This window comes from Nomascus leucogenys, unplaced genomic scaffold, assembly GCF_006542625.1.
Source record: "Nomascus leucogenys isolate Asia unplaced genomic scaffold, Asia_NLE_v1 002193F_12964_qpd_obj, whole genome shotgun sequence".
Taxonomy (NCBI): domain Eukaryota; kingdom Metazoa; phylum Chordata; class Mammalia; order Primates; family Hylobatidae; genus Nomascus; species Nomascus leucogenys.
The window spans coordinates 1,161-12,876 of NW_022097927.1; the positions used below are offsets into that span (position 1 = coordinate 1,161).

Below are 11,716 nucleotides of genomic sequence, written 5' to 3' on the forward strand. Positions count from 1 at the left end.
TGTTCCAAATATACAGGTTCTTCAACACTATTCCTTCCCCTGCTGGCTGTCATGACCATTATACATCCTTTCTTAATCCTTTTCTTTGCCAATAACTTTTTTCAATAACTCAGTTAAAATTTAAATTATGACTTTGTAGCCTAAATGCAAAATACTTTATCTTTGATGACAAATTTAAAAAGCATAAGTCATCTCATGACTCATGAGAGTACTATAGTACTTACAGATATTTTAATGCCGGCAGTTCAAAGAGATATGGATCTTCGACAGCAGTCAGAGGATTGCGATTGAGAATTCTGAAAAATGCAATGAAATTAAAATTACCTGCATTTTCAATGTGTGAAACTGCATAAAAAGTCTATATTCATTTTTTGGTATGGGACTTTTAGTTAAAAAAATAATAATTTTCTGCTTTTACATAATAAATCACCATTAGACTCCGTAAAGCACTATTCCTTTGGGAACTACCTAGGGCTCTAGAAGATAAAGTAGAGGAGAGAAAGCAGGAAAGAAATAGAAAAAAAAAAAAAAGAAGTGGATAGCACAGAAAAAATATGCCACAGAACTTTTCAGGTCAAAAACCCAAGAAATGACTATGTTGGTAGGAAGCCCTGACTCTGTAGGAAACACTATTTCTAGTGTCCTCCATAATTCAAGTTGTTCATCCAAAATTCAAGTTCCTTTTTTTTTTTTTTTGAGATGGAGTCTTGCTGTCGCCCAGGCTGCACAGCAATGGCTCCATCTTGGCTCACTGCAACCTCCACCTCCTGGGTTCAAGCAATTCTCTTGCCTCAGCCTCCTGAGTAGCTGGGATTACAGGTGCCCGCCACCACGCCCAGCTAATTTTTGTATTTTTAGCAGAGACGGGGTTTCATCATGTTGGACAGGCTGGTCACCAACTCCTAACCTTGGGTGATCCACCCCCCTCGGCCTACCAAAGTGTTAGGATTACAGGCGTGAGACACTGCGCCTGACTGCTTGCCTTTCATCTTTATAAAGCTTTTTAAATTTATGGTTTAATTTGCACAGTTAAAGAAAAAAAAGGACCAATTCTTTTGCTTTATAGCCAAAGAAAAAGGGATAAATCTAAGAGGAGGAGCTGGTCAAAACCATACTCCCATCACATACTCCCACTTGTCTTCTTGTATGACATCACAGCCTTTGTTACACTGCATGTAACCACCTATCTACTTGTCAGTCTCCTGGGCTACCAGCTCCTTGAGGGCAGAGACCACATCGTATTGTCATTGTCATCCCTGTGCCTGGCATGATGTCTGAAATTTACTAGGGATTTAATAAATGTTCATTGAATAAACAAATGACATTTTGTTTATCTGTCAATAAAATGAATAAATTCATTTTGATGTGAATTTTTATTCCAAAATGCTGGAATCTATTTTCTTTTTAATTCTTTAAAGTGAACAAGAAAAAGAAAAGAACAGGAAGAAATAAAAATCACCCTTTAGGTTAACCCAAGAATCATCACTGTACTTTTGCAGAAATTATAAAAATAATAATTATTACAGTGAGTATCTATTAGGCTGCTACGTATTTGTGATCAGAATTTCACATTTCATCCTCACAATAACCTTATGTGGTAGATATTATTATTGCCTATTTTATAAATGAGGAACTGAGGCACAGAGAGTTACATAACTTGTCCGAGGTCACCAAGCTATGAAGAAGCAAAGCTGTAATCTGAACTCATGTGTTTAATCTGTATGAAGAAAAAAGGTTTACTTTAACCTTATGGTTTTACAATTTTTTCTTTTCTTTCTTTCTCTCTCTTTTCTTTCTTTCTCTTTCTTCATTTCCCTCCCTCCTCCTTCTTTCACTTCCTTCCCTTCCCTCCCTTCATCCCTTCCTTCCTTCCTTCTTTTGAGTTAAAGTTTCCATTTATTGGCTGGGCCTGGTGGCTTAGGCCTATATCCCAGCACTTTGGGAAGCCAGGCAGGTGGATCATCTGAGGTCAGGAGTTCCGACCCACCTGACCAATGTGGTAAAACCCCTCTCTGTCGCAGCCTAGCTCTGCCGCCCAGGCTTGAGTGTAATGGCATGACTTGGCTCACTGCAAACTCTGCCTCCTGGGTTCAAGTGATTCTCCTGCCTCAGCCTCTGAGTAGCTAGGATTACATGTGCCCACCCCACACCCAGCTAATTTTTGTATTTTTAGTAGAGACAGGGTTTCACCATGTTTGGTCAGGCTGGTCTCAACTCCTGACTTCAGGTGATCCACCCACCTCAGCCTTCAGAAGTGCTGGAATTACAGGCATGAGCCACCGCTCCTGGCCGCCAGATTCTTATGTGGGACTCCCACTGTTATAAAGTGCTTAGTAAAGGTGGTGAGTTTAAGACATTTGTATTGATGCTACCCAAACCTCTTGGTGGAGGGACCTAATGAGCCTGTTCTCTGGTGTGAGGGCAAAAGAAAAACAGACCCTCAGTGTCTCTTCCCTAAGTTAAGCATCAGCAAATTAATGAAGACAGAGAGGAGCATCTGCAGAAACTGCTGCTCTAATCCAGACACATCCTGAACACCTCCCTCTACCTCAAAATGAACTGTGTGAAACTAGATTTCTGAACCACAAGAAAGAAAGGTGGAAAGTATTTTCTAAAGTCAGATGTAGAGGAGAATCTTCACCTTGAGTCTAAAGTCCCCTTCAGGCCATTGAATATACCCACTCTGATTTGCTGGGTATGTTATACAGAGAAATCATAGAATTTTTTCACTTACGGCAGAAGAGTAGTCAGGAAAGTATATGGAATTAAAATAGAGCGATGTATTTTCTTTACAAAATTTTTTTTTGACAATAGCTTAACATAAACACCATTTTGGCCAGGCATGGTGGCTCACACCTGTAACCCCAGCACTTTGGGAGGCTAAGGTGGGCAGATCACCTGAGGTCACAGGAGTTCGAGACCAGCCTGGAGGGGAGGTTGGAGTGCAGTGGCACAATCTCGGCTCATTGCAACTTCCACCTCCCGAGTTCAAGCCATTCTCGACCCTCAGCCTCCCGATAGCTGGGATCACAGGCACCTGCCACACGACCTGCTAATTTTTGTATCTTTAGTAGATAGAGATGGGGTTTCACCATGTTGGCCAGGCTGGTCTCAACTCCTGACCTCAAGTGATCCTCCCACCCGGGCCTCCCAAGTGCTGGGATTATAGGCATGAGCCACTATGTCCAGCCCTACACTTTGGATTTAACTTTGATCCTGCTCATATGCAGAGTTTCAAATGCTTAAATGCTGCAACATTTAGCTGCAAGGAAGAAAGCTTAACACAAAGTCCTCCAGGGAGCAAAAACTGCACCACTACGCCCAGCTAATTTTTTTGTATTTTAGTAGGGATGGGGATTCACTATGTTGGCCAAGCTGGTGTTGAACTCCTGACCTCAGGTGATCCACCCCCTCAGCTCCTAAAGTTCTGGAATTACAGGCCTGAGCCACCCCGCCAGCAACAAGGCTAATTTTGAGGTCACTTGTTTGATGCCTTTTCTTGCCCATGCCATAGGTCAGAACTAGGACAAGCAGAGCACGTCATATAAGCTGCGTAAGTCTTTGGCCTCTTTGTACCTTAGTTTCCCCATTTGAGAAAAACAAATGGATCTTAAGACACGCTTTTCAGAGTTCATAATGGGCTTATATCCAGCTAACCATAATGTATGAGTTTTTATACAAAATAGTTGTTTACACGTATTCATCTTCTATTTCACTTACAAGTTGTGTAAAAACTGCATTCCGTGCCAGGCCTGAAATGTTCCGTGGCTCAGTTCCGTAATTAAATTGCAGCCCAGATTTCTACAAAAAAAGACATAAGCCAAAGGAAAAAAAATTATTTCAGAACATTTATCATTTGCTGTGAGTCTAATTTATATAGGATGGAACATAACCTCAGTCCTTTCTCTGTGCACTAAGGAAATCTCACTGTGGAAGATACTGGCTTATGATTTATACTTTAACATTGCACATGTGGTGCATTAGCTACAAAACAGTGAACGCTCAGTAAGTACCTGTGTTAAGTGGTCTTTATTTCTCTAGAACAGGATTTCACGACTTCAGTACCATCGACATTTTGGACTATATAACTCTTTGCCGTGGGGGTTTGTCTTATACTTGCAGGATGTTTAGCAGCATCTCTGGCCTCTGCCCACCAGATGCCAGGAGCCACAACCACAGTTTTGTCAACCAAAACTGTCTCTGGACATTACCAAATGGCACCTGAGTACAAAATCACACCAGTTGAGAACCACTGCTCTCTGATGATTCACTATGATCTGTGTAATAATTCTCACACTAATCTTTGCTAGAGACAAAAAGGAATTGCTATATAATTTAGTACCTTTCTACTGGTCAAATTTTAATCATATTTCAAAATGAATAGCAAAGAGGTTTATAATTAAGTTTTATAAAAATTCCAAATGTAATAAAGTTATATTTGTAACTTACATATACTGCAAAAATGGTAGTGATTCAAATGTACGTCTTTCAATATACTGTATTTTATTGCAGGATAATCTCTAGGAAAAATAAAATGAAAATATTGCCTTATAAGTTATCAGTGTTGACTAGTATGATAATAGCAAGAGTTTAGAATAATATTGAATACACATTTTTCATCTCGACTGTAAACGTTTGGACCTGTATTTGAACTTTCCAGAGCCCCTAACCCTGCCTGTACCTCTCTAGAGTCTCACCTTCATACTTTTAATAAATAAATATACAATAGACTTTGGAATAATTTTTCCTGAGAGCAGTAGACTTGATTAGATGCCTTTTGTAGTCTCATCAAATCCTAGATTATAAGCTCAAAGCTTTTATCTCTATATATAGTTTCTAATATTAAAATTAATAGCCTCACATTTATACACCTTCCTAGTTTAGGTTGTTTTCCTATGCCACTTCAGTATCAGAAGAAATAAAAGACATCCTTTCACAGCATTTGAAAGGAAGTTACTTAATACATAACTTTGAACTAATATTCAAATCATATTAATACAATTAATTTCTATCATATTAATAGAAATTAATTTTTGGTTTATATTGCTTTAATATTTCATGAAAGCAATTTCTTCAGTTATACAGTGATGGGGCTTTTCCCTCCCTCTTTACCTGGATGGTGTAACATTGGCTGATGTCTCCATCTCTAGTCTCTCCATTCCTAAACTATCCTGCACACGTCTCATATAAACTCTCTAGAAGTGGCTTGCAAAGACCAGCACCTCCTGGGAAATTATTGAAGATGCAAATTCTTGGTCCCACTCTAGACCAACTGAATCAATAACTATGAGGGTGAGTCCAGAACTGAGTTCTAATGTGCCCCCTCAATGACTGTGATGCAGAGCCATCTTACAGCACTGCTGTGATAACACGGTTCCCCATGATGGCTCCTCAGCTTGGCATTCAAAAGCCTAGAAGATCTGGCTCCAATTTCCTACTCTCCCTCCTTGTAATCTACAGGTACTCATGGCATTCCTCGATACTTTCCTGTGTTTTGCCCTTCTCCCATTTCCCTTTGCAAGTTTAGAATATTGTCCCCAAGATGTCTGTCCGATGCTACACAATGGCCCTTCAAAGTCCTATTCAAATGGGATTGTTCTAGTAACATCTTCCTGGGTCCAAACTGAAGTCATTTTCCCCTATTCTATGCTTCAGAAACAATTTATCCTTCCTAGTGCCACATCCATTTCTTCTTCTTTTTTTTTTTTTTTTTTGAGACGGAGTCTCGCTCTGTCGCCTCAGGCTGAGTGCAGTGTGCAATCTCGGCTCACTGCAAGCTCCGCCTCCCGGGTTCACGCCATTCTCCTACCTCAGCCTCTCCGAGTAGCTGGGACTACAGGTGCCCGACACCACGCCCGGCTAATTTTTTTGTATTTTTAGTAGATTCGGGGTTTCACCGTGGTCTCGATCTCCTGACTCGTGATCCGCCCGCTCGGCCTCCCAAAGTGCTGGGATTACAAGCGTGAGAATGTAGTATTTTTCATCCATTTTTTCTGAGCATAAACTCCTTGAAAGCATGGGCTAGGCAATGCTCATCTGCATTGCCCACCATGTTTTAAAACTGACACATGGAAATAAAGTAAATTCAAATATTTGTAAACAAATGAATAGCTGGCCGGGTGTGGTGGCTCATGCCTGTAATCCCAGCACTTTGGGGAGGCTGAGGCGGGTGGATTACAAGGCCAGGATATCGAGACCATCCTGGCTAACAAGGTGAAACCCTGTCTCTATAAAAATACAATAAATTAGCTGGGTGTGGCGGCATGTGCCTGTAGTCCAGCTACTCGGGAGGCTGAGGCAGGAGAATGGAGTGAACCTGGGAGGCAGAGCTGCGGTGAGCCGAGATCGCCACAGCACTGCAGCCTGGGTGATAGAGTGAGACGCCGTCTCAAATAAATAAATAAATAAATAATAAATAAATAATAGCTGGGGGAGTGAGTAGAAGGAAAATGATTATTTTAAAGCAAATGTCGTTTTATTACTTCATGCCTCTGTAGCACTTTGGCATCCACTTGAGGGTCTTTTCACCCACTTTCCTTAAGCCTTTCACATTTGAAAGAATCTGTTTGCAAAAGAGCATCACTAATAAGGATGAATGACATACACACCTCTATGGACAGAGGATAAGAATCAAGCTTTCATAGCAATTGAACATAGTATCTTCTTGTCTCTTAACAGACAGAAGTACTATGCAGGTATCCCTTTCTTGGTAACAGGGCTCGGGAGATAGTTACTGTATAATTAGTGAAGAGTTAGGGGCATTTCTGATATGCTTCTTACTGTAAACATTTCTAGCTCTACCACTTAACCATCATTTTAAACATCTGTTTTAATATAACAATTCCCAAAATGAAATCCTTAATACTAGTCTATTTTCTTGGTAGCTTAATATTCTTGATAATATTATTTCTATAATTCAGCTGATTTCAAATATTTAAATGTTAATTTAATTCCGATTAAATTACTAAAAAATTCTGGATTAATGATGCTCAAATGAATGTAGGTGGTCCATATTTTCTTCTCCTTTAGGCAACAATCTGAAGTTAACTTTAATTCCTTTCATCCTACTAAACCAACTTTTTTCAAATCTTTTTTTGTGAAGGTCAGACAGTAAACATTTTAAGGCTTTGTGGGCCACATATGATCTCTCTCGCATATTTCTCTTTCTTTTTTCTTTCACAGTCCTTTAAAAATGCAAAAACCATTCTTAAACTTAATAGGCTATTAAAAAATAGACCTAAGTTAGATTTGATCTATTGGCTGTAGATTGAATAGAAGTGGTATGTAAATCCTTATAAACAAGGTTCATATGGGTGTCAGTCACTGCTCAGTCTTCTTACCATTGAAATTTTTTCGTCTGTGTTTTGTCTATACAATTTAAAAACTGAAAATGCATAGGACGTAGCTAATGCTAGAGATGGGCGGAGACCCTATACAAACTTACAGAATTGCAGAATTTTTTGCTGGAAGAAATCTTAGAGATTATCTAATTTGAACCCCTTATTCATTTTAAAAATAATATGACTAAAAACTCAAAAAATATGATTAACTAACTTACAAATACTGGAGGGATAGCAGGCCTTCAATGAACGTTATGTAATTCGTCAAATAATTTCACTGAGAATTCTGGAAAATGAAAAAGTTATTCTAGATTAAAATGCAAACTACAACTATTTGCTACACAGGACTATCTCCTGCATGTGGAAAGAGCTGGGTCATGGTCATTTCTAGATTGGTATCTGCTCTGCTTTCATTCAAACCTTTTCTTACATTTTCCTTTTTGTCCATCCTCTCTCACCACCATCACACACACACAGGCAGGCCAACACACACGCAAGCACCACACACAGGCAAGCACAGACACATTGCAAGACACACACACACGCAAGCACACACACACACACAAGCACACACAATACGCAAGCACACACACACACGCAAGCACACACACATATGCAAGCACATACACACAAGCAAGCACACAACACAAGCACACAGCTCCACTCTTCCACCAAATTGTATCTTTAATGACTCTCTAGATCATAAATATACCTTTCAGAATCCAACTCTGGGTGGCACCAAGATCAGCAGAACCTCATTTCTCCTCTCTTTTCCCAACCTTATTATGAAAGCCCCACATGGGACCATGTCAGGGCTGCAAAGTGAAGCCATTCAACTTTTTTTCCCATTCAAAAAAATGTGTAGAACTACAATGTATAAAGTGCACATAATATAATGTTGTTTATAATTTAATTTAATTTAATTTAATTTCTGAGACAGGGTCTCATTCTGTTATCCACACTGGTTCAGACTGCTGGCTCAAGGATCCTCCTGGTCTCCGCCTCCCAAAGTCTTGGGATTGCAGACGAGCACCTCACCCTGGCCAAATTTCAGTTTAATAATTGTAAAGCACAATACCCATGCAAACGTTGTTACAAAAAGATTATTGCTAGCATCCCAGAAGCCCCAGTGTGCCCCTTTCCAATCACATTCCTCTCTCTAACCCTAATAGGTAACCACTACCCTGACTTTCGTAATGATTTTCTTGCTTTTAAAAATGTAGTCCTGGCCTGCGTGGTGGCTCATGCCTGTTAATCCCAGCATTCTGGAAGCCAAGGCACATAATCACCTGAGGTCCTGAGCTCGAGACCAGCCTGTCCAACATGGTGAAATCTGTCTCTACTAAAAATATAAAAATTAGCTGGCATGGTGCGGGCACCTGTAATTCCAGCTACCCAGGAGGCTGAGCAGGAGAATCCCTTGAACCCAGGAGGTGGAACTTGCAGTGAGCCAAGATCGCACCATTGAACCCCAGCCTGGGCAACAAGAACAAAATTCCGTCTCAAAAAATAAATAAAGCAATTCTCCTGCCTCAGCTTCCCAAGTAGATGGGATTATAGGCACCCACCACCATGTCTGGCTAATTTTTGTATTTTCAGTACAGATGGGGTTTCGCCATATTGGCCAGGCTGGTGTGAAACTCCTGACCTCAGGTGATCCACCTGCCTCGACCTCCCGAGGTGCTGGGGTTACAGGTGTGAGCCACTGTACCTAGCATGTGTTTTATTTTTAATTTAGAACTCATGTATGTCTTGTCTATATAAGTCAAACTAATGATGTGACACAAACTGTTGTGAAAAATGTTACTTTGAATGTAAGCATTTTTTCCAAAATCATTTATGTGTCTAAACTAATTCCTTCTATAAATCAGGAAGAAAACGATAAAACAATTCAACAGGAAAATGAACAAAGGACAGAAAACTCAGAGAAGAAACACAAATGTTCAATAAAATATGAAGATATTTAATTAAATTCATGAGGATCAGAAAAATTCAAATTTGGATGGAATCCCTTTTATTCATCCATAACTTCAACAAAAAGTTGGCGAGTACCCAGCAGTGAAAAGGTGTGGGGAAATGAATGCTGTCATATTCTGCTGACAATAGAGTCAGTTGGCACAACGTTTTTGAGGACAATTAAAATTTTGTGTCTACATAGTCTTCACCCCAACTCTTCCATTTCTAGATATCTATGCTACAGGAATACTTGCCCACTAAGCATAATCTAAACATTCATCAATGGGGAAATTATTAAATAAACTATGATGCATCCATACTATGGATTATGCAGGAGTTTAAATGAATGGGGTGACCCTCTAAGTCCTAGAAAGGAAAGAAATTATGAAGTGAAAGAATATCATATGATATAAGTGATACCATGAAGTGAAAGAATCAAGTTGCAAGATGTTACCCTTTATGTAAAGAAAAAAGATTTTAAAAACCACACAACAAATCTATTTTGCTTTATGTAAATATATATGTAGGAAAGTGGGGAAAAGTCTGGAAGCACGTATACTAAACAGAGTAGCATTACCTCAGGAATGAGGGAGTAGGGCACAAGGAGGGTTTTTGTTATACCTGTTATTGCATTTTTGTGCATTAAAAATAGAATCATGGGCTGGGTGTGGTGGCTCATGCCTATAATATGAGCACTTTAGGAGGCCAAGGTGGGAGGATCACTTGAGCCCAGGAGCTCAAGACCAGCCTAAGCAGCATAGGAAGACCCTGTCTCTACAAAAAATACAAAATTAGGTGGCATGCTGGCATGCACCTCTGGTCCCAGCTACTTGGGAGGCTGAGGTGGGAGGATCACTTGTGCCTGGGAGGTGAAGGCTGCAGTGAGATGTGATTGTGCCACTGCACTCCAGCCCAGGGCACAAAGTAAGACCCTGTCTCTGAAAAAAAAAAAAGAGGAAAAAAAGAATATAACCATGTATTATTGGTATGATAAAAAATTTAAATTGCCACTTATTTTAGAGAGAGCCTATCAAATTTAATTTTAAATAACCATAGGATTGCAATCCACAGAGGTTGATTTGGGTATGGAGGGGAAATATCTTTTCTCAGAGGTATGGACCTCAAAATTCTGGACCAAGAAGGATCTTACAATGCAGTTAGTTTTTTGTCATATTTGGAGAGAATATACTCACAGTTTCTCGGTCCAACTGTATGCTTTCCATACATTTCCATCAATGTATGAAATATAGTTTCCTTGGAAATTTCTGTGAAGAAAGACAGTTTATATCCTTGAATAGGCAGGAAAAGAATGAACAGAATAAATAAAAGAATCATGGCAACATTGTCGGGGATATTCAGAAACAGAAAATAGCACCTGCTTTCTCATTTCCAGAGCTATCAGCTTCCCAGTTTGCACAATTCATCAAGAAATAATGCGGGGCCACTGGCACAAAGATGATGAGGCATCTCCCGGAAGCTTAACTTCCTATCCATCCCATCTCTTGGACAGACGATGCCAGTTAATTACTTTGAATGTAAATTTTATCCAAAAGCACTTATGTGTCTAAACAAAATCCTACCAATCAACACAAAAATGGTAAATAATTCAACAGAAAAATGGGCATAAGCTTATCTTTATCGATAAATAAGTAGAAAGAAACCCTATGCCAGGTAACACCAAAGCTTTGCCTTCTGTTGAAACATCCTAGGCTTTTTCTTTCCACTCTTATTACAACTGATCTGATTTAGCCCCTTCACACTTACTCCTACATTTTGCTAGACCTTTCTATTTGTCTCCCTGAAATAAGCTTTTCCTTTTGGGCACTCTACATACGGATTCTAAAATAATCCTTTGCATGTCTATACTTGAACATAAAGCAAAAAAGCAAAATAAAAAAATAATCTTCCTGTTTTCATCATTTAATCTCTCTTGCTTGGAAACTTTCAATGGCTTTCCATACTTCATTGTGTACTCTTTAAGACCCAAGTAAACTTTTAGCTTATCCATGTAGCTTTCCCTGATCTCCACACCTCAAGGACCACAGATTCTGGTAAATTCTAGCACTGATGGTATGCATTATCTTTTAGTAATTAATTCTATATACCTCCCTTTTTATGCCTATTCTCTTTCTTCCCTCCTATCATTTTCATGTTCTGCAGACAATAGCATACTTGCTCCTGGGTTTGACACAAAATGAGTGCTACATATAAAAAGCCAGGGACAAAAATGAGTTCTGGACATAACTAGAGGACTGAGTAATCATGTTAACAGCCAACACTCCTACATATGCTAGGCACTGATGAAGTGTTTCAGATATTCACTCACCTAAATTTCACAACAATCCTATGAAGTGGTAACTAGCATTAATCCCCAGTTTAAAGGTGAGGAATTGAGTCACAGAGCAGAATAACTTGCTCTG

At 39.4% G+C, this 11,716-nt stretch overlaps 1 long non-coding RNA gene across 3 annotated transcripts; it reads right to left on the reverse strand.

Annotated features, from left to right (window-relative positions):
- Nucleotides 1–224: 224 nt before the first annotated feature.
- Nucleotides 225–10,648, reverse strand: LOC115834401. Of its 3 annotated transcripts, none has more exons than XR_004029284.1 (3): nt 10,490–10,648; nt 3,721–3,801; nt 225–296 (listed from the first exon to the last, which is right to left on the reverse strand). It is a non-coding gene; the product is annotated as an uncharacterized LOC115834401 (long non-coding RNA). The 3 variants fall into 3 exon arrangements; XR_004029285.1 differs by lacking the exon at nt 10,490–10,648 and adding an exon at nt 7,559–7,586; XR_004029283.1 differs by lacking the exon at nt 10,490–10,648 and adding an exon at nt 4,450–4,518.
- Nucleotides 10,649–11,716: the final 1,068 nt, after the last annotated feature.